The sequence below is a fragment of the Eptesicus fuscus genome, chromosome 12, assembly GCF_027574615.1.
Source record: "Eptesicus fuscus isolate TK198812 chromosome 12, DD_ASM_mEF_20220401, whole genome shotgun sequence".
Classification (NCBI taxonomy): Eukaryota; Metazoa; Chordata; class Mammalia; order Chiroptera; family Vespertilionidae; genus Eptesicus; species Eptesicus fuscus.
The window spans coordinates 65,661,068-65,675,617 of record NC_072484.1 but is presented as its reverse complement, the minus strand read 5'-3'; the positions used below and the strand labels follow the sequence as shown (position 1 = coordinate 65,675,617).

Genomic DNA, 14,550 nt, shown 5'->3' with positions numbered 1-14,550 from the left:
CATCCTTGGTCCTTTGTGTTCTTGATCAATGATTGACATAGCCAATTAACAATCATTCTGATCACCAAGATTTCTGAGCACTGCCTCCTGATCCTTCATGTATGACCATTACCCTCTCTGATCATGAATGACATCATTTTCTCATGATTCCACCACTCTAATTACAAGTCACTCTAGCCATGTGTCCCTGATCAATGACACCTTTTGACCCTAGTCATCATCATCTCTGGTCCCTGATTACTAGTGTTTCTAATTGCCAACTTCCTTGTTCCTTGACAGCCTTGATGTCCAGTGGTCCAGGAGGCTTTCTTTTCATTCTTCCTATCCCAGATTTCTGGCAGTGGCAGGACGCTTGCTTGGGGCTGGAGAAACACTGGTCCTGTGAAAGCCAGCATGCCTTCTGTGAAGCTCCAGATGCCCTAGCCTGCAGGTTAGAGTTGGGGGAGCATCTCTGGCACTCTGATTCAGGACATCTCTGCCCCTGGTATGCCACCACTACTTTACCCATGCCCTTTCCCTGTAGAAGAGAAACCTAGAGCATACAGGAACCCACCTGTGAAGCTGGGTAGGCACTTGTCTGCCCATTTGAATGCCTGGGCCCTCTCAAGCCTTCTAGAAGCTCCCCTTCTGTTCCTTTCCCAGCTCAGAGCATGTTTGCCTCCCTTCCACCACCTGTAGCCACAGTGAGGACCGGGATGTCTTTCCTGTGTCCCAGCTCATAACTGCAGGGTTGTGTGCATATATTGTTATGTAATCAAGAGTGTACTGTACACAGGCCTGTTGAATACCTCCTCCAGTCTTATTGCCTTCCTTCTGTCAACCAGCATTTTTAGAGCACCTAGTGCCAAGCACTGTCGAAGGTGCCGAGAGGCAGCCAGCAGGAAACAAGCAGAGTGGATGCCCTGTCTCTGCAGTGTGAGATCCAAGAAGGCAGGCACTGTGTCTGTCTTGTCATTCTTGCATCCAATTGTCTTTTGTGGGCTTGTGGTAGGTGCTTCCTAAATGTCTGTTGAATAGACTCATTCATTTACCCTACTAATGTTTATTGACCCTATTTGTCTTGGCATTTGGGTTGGAGATAAAACACACCAAGATCTTGCTCTGGTGAATCAGCAGGAGCTGTTTCTGACAAAGAGCTGGGGAAGGCTGGGGTGGGGGGAGATTGTGGGATGGTGTTGAGTGGAGAGGGGTGATCTCTAGGAGCAGGGAAAGCAGGCTGGCTCTGGCAGGTCCCGGGTCCAAATGTACTGGAAAGCAGTAGGACCAAGCTCAGAGACTTCTGTTACCTCCTCTATAAAAATCAACTCATAACAATGACTCCCACTGCCCAGAGTCATTGTACAGATGCACAGTTTTTTTAAAATATATATATATTTTATTGATTTTTCACAGAGAGTAAGGAAGAGGGATAGAGAGCTAGAAACATCGACGAGAGAGAGACATCGACCAGCTGCCTCCTGCACACCCCCCACCCGGGGATGTGCCCGCAACCAATGTACATGCCCTTGACCGAAATGGAACCTGGGACCTTCCAGTCTGCAGACCGACGCTCCATCCACTGAGCCAAACCGGCTTTGGCCAGATGCACAGTTTTGATTTTGTGGCTTCAGGGCTCTCAGGCAGGGCAGGGCAGGCAGGCCAAGCACTGCAAATAAATGGCCATCGTTAGCAAGGCAATGGGTGCCTTTATGATTCGAGGGGCCTGGTGCTAGGGTGCCTGGGGTGGGTCGACCTTTGTTCTATCCGTTTGCATCAAAGTGGGGCTGGCTGGCCCAAGGCCTCTTCCCCCTTCTTCCTACCAGGACACTCCAAGCCCTGCTTCTTCTTCCCTTTTTTTTTTTTTTTTGTAGGAAGAAACCAAACCCTCTTTGTAATTCTTCGAAACCAGCTCATCCTTCTTCAAAAGTCCCTGCTGTGCTGTCTCCTGGTAACTCACCCCTAGGTTAGGACTGGGAATGGACCCTGTCCCTGGTGAATAGGGCTTGGGAGGAATGCCTCCCATTCACTTGATGAAAGGGAAAGACAAACTCACCTGAGAGGCGGGGAAAGAAGGCCAACAGTAGGCTGCTCCCAAAATCAGTGGGCTGTCCCAACTGAGCTTATAATGAGAGACAGGAAATAAGTAATCCTTTGGGACTTGTTGTTGTTTTAGGCAAAGTGGTTCCAAACTTATTTAGAAAAACTGACAAGACTAGTGGAACAAATCAGAAAATTAGGGGAAAATAAAGTGAGGTGTGTGTGTAAAATGCTTTTTAATACTAAACAAGATTCTATGATCAGAATCATTCAAGCATGGGGTTCTGCTGTAAGAATCGGTAGATCAATGGCGCAGATTTGGGTAAGCCCAAAGCGTAGCCTATTATTTACAAGATAATGGATGATAAAGGAGGTATCCTGAATCAATGCAAGGGTGGAGGGTTATTCAATCAAGCGGAGTTGGAACAACTAGCATCTCGCTGGTGAACACTTACTCAGAGATTAAAAACCTGCAGCTGTGGCCTTATCCAGCCAGCAGACAGGTTTTGTTGGTGCTGCATGATGTTTTGTAAAAATATAAATGATGTTTTGTAAAAATATGAGTTGCAAATGATCTTAAATGAGGAGATTCACTTAAAGGTAGGCAGAAGGTCAGGACTCAGGAACTGCGTGTCTGCAGAGCTTTTTTGCCTCTCCCCCCCTCAGGAAGCTCTGCCTCCATCTCTCTCCATCTGGCCCCTATGCCCATGCCTGCTGGGTCTTGGGGACACTGAGTTTGAGTCCTGGCATCATCACACATCTCCTATTACATGTTTGAGATTTATTAAAGAGTTAGTCTTGAAACCAAACACCAACCCACCCAGCTGAATCTCCCAGGTTGGTTCCTCCACAGAGGTACACTGCAAAACTCAAGGTTAAGTTCAGCCTTCTAGGAATCAAAGAGAAAAAAAAAAGAAAGAAAAAGTATTGAACGTGCAAGATGTAAAAGCTTTTGCAGTGGGGAGGGAATGGTGGGATAATTTGGAATAGTGCTTTTGTAACGAGCTCTGAGATAATTCCATTTTTAAGACTTGAATGTTGAGTTATCATCCAAATGCCTTTAACAAGAAGCTCCCATACAAAGATGTTCAGGACATCATTATTTATAAAATGGAGAGATTGTATACAACCTAAATGCTCCAAAAAGGGCATGATAAGAAAATAGTCACAAAAGAATTGAGTACAGATACTTGAAAATATATTTGCATACCCATGTTCATAGCAGCATTATTCACAGTAATCCAAAGGTGGCAATAATCCAAGTCTCTATCTGTGAATGAATGGATAAACAAAATGTGGTCAATCCATGCAATGGAATATTATGCAGCCCTAAAAAGGGAGGAAATTCTGACACATGCTACAACATGGATGAACCATGAGGACATTATGGTAAGTGAAATAAGCCAGTCCCAATAGGACAAATAAAATATGATTCCATTTATATGAGGCTCTTAGAGGAGGAGTCAAATTCATAGAGACAGAAAGTAGAATGGTGGGTGGCAGGAACTAGGGGAGGGGGAATGGAGAATTAGTGTTTAATGGGTGCAGAGTTTCAAGATGGTCAATTCTATGTTATGTATAGAGGAAAAAAGGAGAGGGAACTATAGGACATCCGCTAGAAAGCCTTTAGAATCCCTCCTGAAGGATATGCTTTTAGAGGCAAGTCATGGAATAGAAATAGGTAACACAATCGCGACAATAACTAGCATCTAAGAGGAAAGAATTTTCACCAAATGTTAACAAATAGCAACATCTATGTGATAGGTTACTTTTCTTTTGTTTTCTTCCATTTTTCAAATAATGAGATTTAATAGTTTTAATTATTTAAAATATTTAGACATAATCATTGAAGAATGGGAGATAATTTTGCAAAATATGCAAACAGTCAAAATAGAAAAATAAATATATAATAACCCCCCCCCCCCATTTTTCCAAAAAGAATATCAGGCAAAGGGTACACAAAGAGGTCCTTCCCAATAGAAATGTAAATAAACAGCCAGTAAACATTTAGACAGGTGCTAACCCTCAGAAATGATGCAATACATGCAAACGGAAAAGGAAGGTACCACTTTCTACCTCTCATCTTAGCAAAAATGGAAAAGGCCAGACAAATGTGGAATCAGACCTAGTACATGATGTTGGTGGGAGTGTTGACCAAAATTCCACATGCTCTCTGGCCCAATGAGCACTCTTCAGGTTCACCTCACAGAAGCCCTAGGGGGAAAAAGCAAAATTGCAGGTTTTTGAAAAAAAGCATATTGCAGAATCCTAATATATAAAAAGCCAGCGTCCGTCACGACTGAAACAACTGGACAGATGACTGAACACAGGCTGCGTGGGGAGACCAGGCCGGCAGGGGCGCAGTTGTGGGCAACTAGGCTGGCGGAGGGGGGGGGGGCAGTTGGGGGTGACCAGGCCGGCAAGGGGAGCAGTGAGGGGTGATCAGGCTGGCAGGCAGAGCAGTTAGGAGCCAGCGGTCTGGAATTGTGAGAGGTATGTCCGACTGCTGGTTTCAGCCCGATCCCCGGGATTGGGCCTAAACTGGCAGTTGGACATTCCCTGAGAGGTCCCAGATTGGAGAGGGTGCAGGCTGGGCTGAGGGGACCCCTCCCCCCGATGCACAAATTTCATGCACCGGGCCTCTAGTAATATATAAAACATGACGCTTTTTTGTTTGTTTTAAAAAATGCTTGTGCAGAAATAGGAAAATATCTGGGAAGATACATACCAAAATAAATTTAAAAAAATGGTTGCTAGTTCTGAGAAGTTGACAGATCCAGGATGAGTTAGAGGGCCCTTTTCATTTTATACACTTGTGCTAGTATTTTTTTAAAATATATTTTATTGATATTTTACAGAAAGGAAGGGAGAAGGATAGAGAGTTAGAAACGTTGATGAGAGAGAAACATCAATCAGCTGCCTCCTGCACACCTCCTACTGGGGATGTGCCCGCAACCAAGGTACATGCCCTTGACCGGAATAAAACCTGGGACCTTTCAGTCCGAAGGCTGATGCTCTATCCACTGAGCCAAACCGGTTAAGGTTTGTGCTAGTATTTTAATGTCTTATAACTATGTGCCACCTTTGTAATTTAAATTATTAAGAATTATTAAGAAAAAATATGTTTTTTTCCCCTTCTACCATGTGCTGACTGGTCTCTCTCCCTGGGATGTTCTCTTTCTCAGATCTGCCTGGAGTACTCCTCTTCATCCTTTAAAACCCTAGGCATAGATCCCAGGGGAAGCCTTATCTGAGTTCTCCCTCCCTAAGCTCTTCAGGAACTTCCCAGGCCCCAACCAATATCACTCAGGGGCAAGACCTAGCTGTGGAGCAGACAGAACTGCTTCTCTTTTTCTGCACAGCCTGGAGCGAACGGCTTAGCCTCTCTGAATCCTGACTCCTCACCAGTAAAACAAGACCACACCTTGCAGGATTGTTGTAAGGATAATATGAGAAAGACAAAGGTCCTCAGTCCTAAGAGAGACCCCCTTCTAATGCCATTTCAGCCCATTGGTCTTCAGACTGAGCTCCCACGCAAAAACTTTTCAACCCCTAGAAGACCTGGGTGTTTGGGATCCAGGACAAGCTGCTCACCCTTCTACTTCTCCTTCTCCACAGCATCTAAGACTCTCAAGGTCTCTGGGAATGCCATTGGGATGCCTCTGACTATTTAGTAGGTGCTTTCTGCGTTTCCCCTCACCCTGTTCCCCTGGCCCCTCCTGTCTAGCTGGGGAAACTGAGCACCAGTGGGGGCCGGATTGAGGTCTCAGGCCCTAGGATCTCTCCGCACGGGCATGCAGGCTGGAGTTATAGGGATCACCGCCTTGGAGAGGGGACTTAGTGGACTCTTTGCAGCTGCCTTCTTCCACTGTCCCATATGTCCCTCCCAGTGCCTCTGCTACACTGTGGGGCTCCCTAGGGACCGCTTGCTCCTTCTCCCTGTTCTTTCCCTAGGTTTGCCTGGGCTGATCTGGGAGGTGGGTCTGTGATCCAGGTTTCCCCAGCTTTGAGGGGATGTTGGGATGGGTCTCCTTTCCTCAAAATGTAGGGATGAAGGGGACTTGTACACACATATCAGAGCACACCATCCTGACATTATTCTCTGTGCCCCCTTCCACCGTCCACTGCCTAGAGCAGTGATGGCGAACCTATGACACGCGTGTCAGCACTGACATGTGTAGCCATTTCTGATGACACACGGCTGCTGAGGCGGCCGCATGCCGAGGATGAAACATTTGCTGCTCCTGAGGATGAAACATTTGCGACTAGAGTCTTGGAGTTAGTTTTTTCCTCAAAGTGACACACTACCCGAGTTATGCTCAGTTTTTTGGTGAAGTTTGACACACCAAGCTCAAAAGGTTGCCCATCACTGGCCTAGAGTCATCCTCACCTGCTTGTAGTACCTGCCCCCACCCCCCAGCTTCAGGCTCATGCCCTGCAACCTGTCTCTTCTTCTATAGAGATCTATCTTTTTTTTTTTCATTAAAGATTTCTTTATTTAATTTATTGGGGTGACATTGGTTAATACCATTATATACGTTTCAAGCACAGTACTATCATATGCTGTCTGTATATTGCATTGTGTGTTTATTACCCAAAGTGTAGTCTCCTCCTGTCATCATATCCTTTCCTGTCTTCAATCTCCCTCCAACCCCCTTTCCCTCTGATAACCACCATACTGTTGTCTGTGTCAGTGAGTTTTTTGTGTGTGTTTTGTTCATTTTTGTTGCTTTCTGTTTTATATCATAGGGATCTTTCTTAACCTTTTAATTTCAATTATGAAACATTTCAGAAATCTAAAAATACAGCCACTAATATAGCAAGTACCATACATAACATGTGGCCACAAACTGAGCAGCTTAAAACCACACCCATATATTATTTCACAGTCTCTGTGGGTCAGGAGCCCACGGTGTGTAATAAATAGCTACTAATTATAACACCACCATGTAGCTGGGTCCTCACTTAGGGTCCCACAAAGCGGCAGTCACATGCTGACCAAAGCTGGGCTCTACCTGAGGTTTGCTTGCAGCTGCAGGACTCTTGGCAGCTTGGCCGGAGTCTTATACAATGTCCTGCACTCGGGAATAACATCCCACATTCTGGTAGTTATACCAAGTCACAGGTCCTACCCACCCTTCCGGGCATGGAGAAGCCTGAGGGGAGAAAGGGCAAACAGTCCTGGACTCCCCAGCTGGAGCCAGTAGGGGTGCCTTTAGAGACACTGCCCAGGCACAGCAGGGCTGCAGGCCTTGTGTGTGCATGTGTGTGCTTGTGTGCGCATGTATGCATGTGTATTTGTCTGTACGGGTATGCACAAACACACGGGGGCATCAGTGCCTGCGTGTGCATGTGGAGGTGCTCTATCTGACTACCCTGCCTAAAAGAGAAGCGCTGTCACTCTCTAAGTCTTTTCTGCTTTGTTTTTCTCCGCGACACCGTTCACTACCTGCCATTATATTGAACGTTCATAAGTTATCAGTTTCTTGTATCTCCACCACTAGATGTCAGCTCTATGAGGACAAGGCCCTGTCTAGTATCTTCACTGGTATATGTACCCGCAACACCCAGAGGAGTGCCCGGCACACAGCACATGTGTGGACAGGAGCTCGAGAAACCTGTGGGATGGATAGATGGGTGAGTTGTTGGTGGATGGATGGGTGGGTGAATTAGCTGGGTAGACGGATGAATGAATGGATGTCTGCTGATGTGAATGCGTGCATGCAGGCCTTGACTCTAGAAGACACGTCAGGCTTCTTTGTTGTATACTCTTTCCAGAAAGATCTAGGAAACCCCATACACCAGAAGCTGCGGAGCCCATGGGTATGTGGGAAGGCTCTGGGAGTTGAATCCAGAGGCTTGGGACCAGCTGTTGGACCTGTGATCAGAGTCCTGCCCAGGGTCACTCCATGCAGGGGTGGTGGGCTGAGGACTAGGGAAGTGTGAGTGAGGAGGGGAGAGTGGGTGCCCTAACAGGCTGGTACACTTTGGAACTCAGTGGGCGGGGGCCCCCACAACTGATGCCTTAGTAGTAAAGCCCTACTTGAGGCTAGATCTGAGCCGCCAGAGACCGCATGGGTCTCTACCAGGACGGGTGTTAAGACTGAGGGAAGGATCCTGGGGACCCAGTGGGCAGCCATCCCCCCTAGCTGGAGGGTTGAGCAGGAAGCTTTCCTGGCAGTCCTAGGGAGGGAAAGCTAACCTGAGCCAGGTCTGTGTTGAGACCTGAGCTGAGATGGTCCTGTCACTTCTGGAGGAGAAGGGCTGCCCTCCACTTCCCATACCTCCCTGTCTGCCCTGAGCACTCACTGTCCCTTCCACCTGTTTAATAACCCACCACGTGACCAGCTTTCCATAAGCCCACCAATTTGTATGTGCCTCCAGCCTTGTATCCATTCCTCCATGGACCTGTTCATCTACTATTCCTTCCCTCATCTGTCAGTCTGTCTTTCCATCCACCCCTCTATGCATCCTTATCAACATTGTCATCATTATACTAGCAAGTAAGCTGTCCTCACAGCAACCCTATGAGGAAAATACTATTACTACCCCCATTTTACAGATGAGATGAGGAAATGGCACAGAGAGCTTAAGTGACTTCACTAAGAACACACAGCCAATAAATAACAGAGCTGTCAGACTTGACAAGCTGAGCTCTTAACCTCTCAGTCTGTCTGTCTATCCATCTATGCACTCTCATAGTTGTTCATTCAATCCCTTCACTCACCTGTCACTGTCCATCCAGTGACCCATCCATCCATTGCTGTCGCCCATCCATCCTGAAGGTAATGCAGTTAGAGAACCCGGGGCCCTGAGGGGAGAGAAGGCCTGAACTGCCCATCTGGCTGGGGGTGGGGGCTGAGAGGGGGGTAGGGTGGGCTGCCCTAGGCTGGGCAGGGCTGCATGGGGCTGGAGAGAATTAGCCCAGTGACTGCCAGGATCATCTAATTAGGAATGCTAGTGATAAGCAGATAGGAATCCGGGGTGATTAGAATCCTTTTAAAAAGCCACTCCATTAATTACAAAGACAGAGAGGGGCCTCTGGCTGCTCAGAATACCAATTGGTGGCCTAATTGGCCTCTATCAGTTCACCCTGGGGGAGGGTTCCTGGGACTGCTGTGTGATCTTGGCTGTGCCCTGCCCTCTCTGGTCCTCCCTGTGCAGGCCAGGCTCTGCCTGAGATCACCTGGTCACTCAAGGTCTTCTCTCTCCTCAGGCCTGGCTCAGGGGCTGGCTTTAGGGACATCAAAGGTCAGAGACCTGGGGGGCTAGGCTGGCTCCCCAGAGCGGAGGAAGTCCCGAAAAGGAGGAGTTTCACTACCCCATTGACAAATGAGGACAGAGAGAGTTGGAGAGGGAAGTTTTGGCCTATCAGCCTGTGAGAGACAAGACTGTGGGGGCCGGAGCTAATGCTCATGCCTGGTCACCCTATTCCTCCATCTTTGTAAAAGGCGAAATCACCTCTGCATGCTGCCACCAGGCTCCACACCTTTCTTTGTGGGGAGCTTGCCCCACGCCCACCGGGGAACTGGGAGGGCTTTCTGTCTTCAGGGCACCTTTAGCAGCGAGGAGCTGGGCTCTGGGACAGCTCTGACCCACGGGATATATGATGGGGTCTCCAGCCCTGTCTTCACCCCAGCTGCTTCCTACAGATCCACCCCAGGATGAGGCCTTAGGCTGGGCACAGGGCCTGGGCATAGAGCAGGACAGGGAACCTGCCAATGGGCTCTGGAACAGCAGGGCCCAGAAGAAAATTCCTCCTTGGGAGGACAGAGGTGGTCAGCACCAGAGTCTCAGGCAAGGAGGCAAGAGGGGAGCCTGGGTAGGAGGAAGCATCTGTAGGTTTCTTGGGCACCTCATCATTCTGGGTTTCTTGTCTATTAACATTGCTGTAGCCACCCACATACTGTCCTAATTACACTGCTATGGCACCCTCAGGCTCACTTGTAGTGATGCTGTTGTCATCAACCCCCTTACCAATATCACATCACCCTATCACCATCACCATCACCATACCATCATCCCTACCTCCATCATCACCACCATCACTATTACCATCACCATTACTATGGTATCACCATCGCATTGCTCATATCACTATTACCACACTATCACTCCCATCACCCCTATCACATCCTGCCCCGGACATCATCTTCATTACCTCAACCAGTATCACCATTACTAGGACCATCATCATAACTACAATCACCATCACTTCTATCACTGCTACTACCATCCCACCTCTGATATTACCTCCATTATTACCACCATCTCTACCACCATCATCATCACCATTACCATCTCTACTACTTGCTTCATTTCTATCATTATCATCACCATGTCTACCTCTACTAGTATTCACATTACCATGAGCAGAAATACACCCATCACTGTCATCACTACCACCACCATCATTATCATTACCACCACCTTCCTTTTCACTACCATCATCATCTCCTCTATCATCACCACCACCACCACCACCACATCTACCTCAGCCAGTTAACCATTACCTCTAGCTCAACCATGACAACCATCATCACCACCTCCAACACCACCTCTGACATCACACCATCACCACCTGCATCATCATCATCATTATCACCATGCCCATGTCCACCACTCGCACCACCTTCATCTGAGCAACTGTCCTTATGACACATGTACACAGTTGCTGACTGTACTAGAATAACTGATATGAAGACATTTAATAAAGTTTCCACAACCTTTGAGCAACCCAGGGGAGTAAAGATCAAGAAAGCAAGTCATTCATTGCTGACGGTCTCAGTCTGCAGCTCCAAAGAGAGTAGATCTCAGAGCTCACAGGAAGCTGCTGGGAATTGCTTGATGTTCTGGGATGCTTCCCCTGAATAGCTCAGCTTCCAGTTCTGAAGCAGGGAATTCTCAGAAAATTGCCCAGAAGCTGCTGTGAACCTTTGGGTGGTCATCTGCCTACAACTGCCTCTTTCTTTTCCACTTTTCAAATCTCATGAATTGAAAGACTAATCTGGGACCATATGGGTAAGGGGATTCTATAAAATCTTCCAGACTTGTCTGCTATGCAGAGAAGACTACAGAAGAAGATGGTGGTAGTGAGTTACCAACAGAAAATATAGAACACTACACCTCCAGTATCATTACCCCCACTATCAGCACTATGGCTATAGCAGTCATTCCCACCAGTGTATCATTCCCACCACTTTCAGCATCCCCACTATTTTTCATTACAATCACAGTTATGCCACCTACATCACCATGCATCACCACTTCCACTTCCATAACTAGCAGCAGCACCACCATTTCTACCAGGGCCATCATTATCACAGCCTCCATCACCCCTGATATCATCTGTAGCATACTGCAATATTGACCACTCCCTCTTCCCTATAAGAGTATTGTGCCTTACCATCCTCATTCGGGGTGCGTACGGGAGGCAACCAATCGATGTTTCTCTATATTTTTCTCTCTCCCTCTCCCTTCCTCTCTCTCTAGAATCAATGAAAAACATATCCTCTGGTGAGGATTGCAAAAAAAAAAAAGGAGTATTGTGCCTCTCCAGATGTTGATTGAGATTTGCAGAACCTTCCTAAAGGAGTACTATTCCCATTCCATTGACACTGGTTTTGACTACATGATGTGATCAAGAGTGACACACATCACATCCCAACAGAAGTTTTTTTTTTGTTTGTTTTTTTAAAAATATATTTTATTGATTTTTTACAGAGAGGAAGGGAGAGGGATAGAGAGCTAGAAACATCGATGAGAGAGAATCATCGATCAGCTGCCTCCTGCACACCTCCCACTGGGGATGTGCCCGCAGCCAATGTACATGCCCTTGACCGGAATCGAACCTGGGACCTTTCAGTCCGCAGACCGACGCTCTATCCATTGAGCCAAACCGGTTTCGGCCCCAACAGAAGTTTTAAGAGGCATCCCAGGTTTCTACCAGCTCTTACTTGCACCCTTTCTGCCATGTTTCAGATTAGAGCCACTTCCTCAGCTTGGGATCCAGAATGAGGAGACATGTGAATGGAGCTAACAAGTAAAGTGGAAAAGAACTAAATGTCTTTAGTTCTTGGCATGGAAATGTGGGGGTTGTTACTGTAGCAAAGCTGTGTAACATGCAACTTTGACTACCTCACTGCCTTCATCACCATAATTACCAACATCACCACCGCCAGGACCACCACCACCACCACCACAAATCTCACCAACAGCTCTGCTAATAGCCATGTCCATCACACCTCCACCATCACTATCAACACCTCTTCACCACTCATCTCACAATTACATCCCTTCCATTGTTACCATGACCACTACTACCACTGCCACCATAAGTTACTGTCTCCACCAACATCCTCACCACCAGTGTCACCATTACCTCCACTAGCACCACTTTTGCCATTGTCAACTCTACTATCACCACAGCCTTCACACCAATACTGCCACCCTAATGACTTCTATTGTTTCAATGATGCCTTATCTGCCACCATGCATACCTCACTTGGTCATGTCCCTACCGTCTCCATAGTTACAACAGCACTACTCCCAATGTCATTGTCATGGAGAATTATGTGGGTTGGTCTCTTTCCCCAGTTTCAATAGACAGGCCTGTCAAGAACAGGTTCTAACTATAGTGGCAGAAATATAGTTACAAAAATGCAGAAATATTTTCATCTGTAGCTAAGCCCAGTGAAGTTATTCTGTCATTTATTTCCTCTACTAAGCGACATGAGTTACGTGTGTTAGTCAGTGTGGGTGGATGGATGTGGGGCACAGAGAGCAAGTCCTGCTCTTGGTAAGGTATGTGGGGTGATGGCGTTTATCTCTAGGTCGGGTTTGCAAAGTGTCTCCAGATTCTACTTTCATTCCTCCGGGCATCTGGAATTGGTGAGAACATGCTGTCCCCTGCAAGGTGCTGGGAACCCACTACCAATGAGTGTTGAAGGAAAAGAGAAAGAGGGAGGGAGAATAATAAAAAGAAATAGACATTAGAAACCGGAAGAAGAGAAAGAAGAGAGGGCAGGAAGGAGGGATGAAGGAAGGGAAGAAGAAAAAAAAAAATGCCATCCTAGTTGAATTAGTGATCCAAACAGCTAAGTTCCTCACTGGCTTGGTTAGGATGCAGTTTAGCATGTTTTCCATCTTAACTGGAGGGAGGTCAGGTGAAGGTAGGAATAGCTGTTAATCAATACTGTCAATTGCCATTTCTAAAAAATGATCCAACATCAGAACAAGAATTTTTTAAAAATTTAAAAAATAGAAATGCATACTGTCTTAGTTTCCTTGGGCTACCATGGCTAACACAAACTAGGTGGCTTAAAACAACAGAAATTTGTTCCCTCGCAGTTATGGAAGCTAGAAGCCCAAAATTAAGTGTCATCCGTGCTGCAGTCCTTCCAGCGTCTCCAAGGGAGGACCCTTCCTTGCTCCTTCCAGCTTCTGGTAACTATCAGCTGTCCTCGAGCTGCATCACCCCCGTTTCTGCCTCCACCATCTCATCACCCTCTCTTCTCGTAGTGTGCCTCTCTGTGTGTCTGTCATAAGGGTACTTGTCATTAGATTTAAATAATGGCAGCTCCAGATAATCCAGGATGATCACATCTTGAGATCCCTAATTTAATTATATCTGTGAAGACTTTTCCAAATAAGCTCACATTCATAGATTCTGGCCATAATGACAGGGACATATCCTTTTTTTTGGGGGGGCGGGGAGGGGGACAATATTCAACCCATTACACTCACTAATCTAGAGCTATTTTCCTTTCCAGAATTGAGTGAAATGCTTCTTTTAATTTATTTTTTGATCTTCACTGGAGGATATTTTTTCCATTAATTTCTAGAGAGTGGAAGGGAGGAAGGAGGGGAGATAGAGAGAGAGAAACAGTGATGTGAGAGAGAGACATTGCTAGGTTGCCTCCTGTATGTGCCCCTCCTGGGGCTGGGAACCTGCAACCCAGGTGCATGTCCTTGACTGGGAATCGAACCCTTGACCTTTCCGTCTGCAGGCTGTGGCTCTAACCCCTGAGAAAAACTGGCCAGGGTGAAATGCTTCTTTTGATTTGCTGTCCACTAGTCTCAGGAAGCCCTGGGTCTGCATTTCCGTCTCTCTCACTGACATACTCTGTGACCTTGAGTATGTTGCTGCATGTCTCTGAGCTTCATTCATTCAACAAGTTGAACTGATTGCCAGGCACTGTCCTAGATGCTGACAAACATCCCTGACTTTGTGGAGCTTACCTTTGAGGATCTGATAGGATAATGGGGCCCAAGAAGAATGAACTCCTGCCCCTATCCTGCCTGAACCTCCACCTTGGGCCCCCTCAACCCATACCAACAACCCAGCCATGGACCATATCCCAGGAAGCCCTCACGCCCTTCCCTTGACCAGCATCACTGACCTTGTTGCCCACGTGGGCCCATATCCTGTGGCTGATTCCGGGCTCAGCCAACATGCCCAGTGTTGCTGGGTCCAGAGCTGGGGGTGGATCTGCCCCGCCCAGGGGCTGATGTCATAAAGGGCCTGGTCTCAGC

The 14,550-nt window shown here is 47.1% G+C and overlaps 1 long non-coding RNA gene across 2 annotated transcripts; it reads right to left on the bottom strand.

The window, feature by feature from the left end:
• Nucleotides 1-1,393: 1,393 nt before the first annotated feature.
• On the bottom strand, nt 1,394-14,499 carry LOC114229505 (uncharacterized). Of its 2 annotated transcripts, none has more exons than XR_008557729.1 (4): nt 14,418-14,499; nt 4,142-4,230; nt 3,227-3,286; nt 1,394-1,645 (listed from the first exon to the last, which is right to left on the bottom strand). It is a non-coding gene; the product is annotated as an uncharacterized LOC114229505 (long non-coding RNA). The 2 variants fall into 2 exon arrangements; XR_003615540.2 differs by lacking the exon at nt 1,394-1,645 and adding an exon at nt 2,834-2,905.
• Nucleotides 14,500-14,550: the final 51 nt, after the last annotated feature.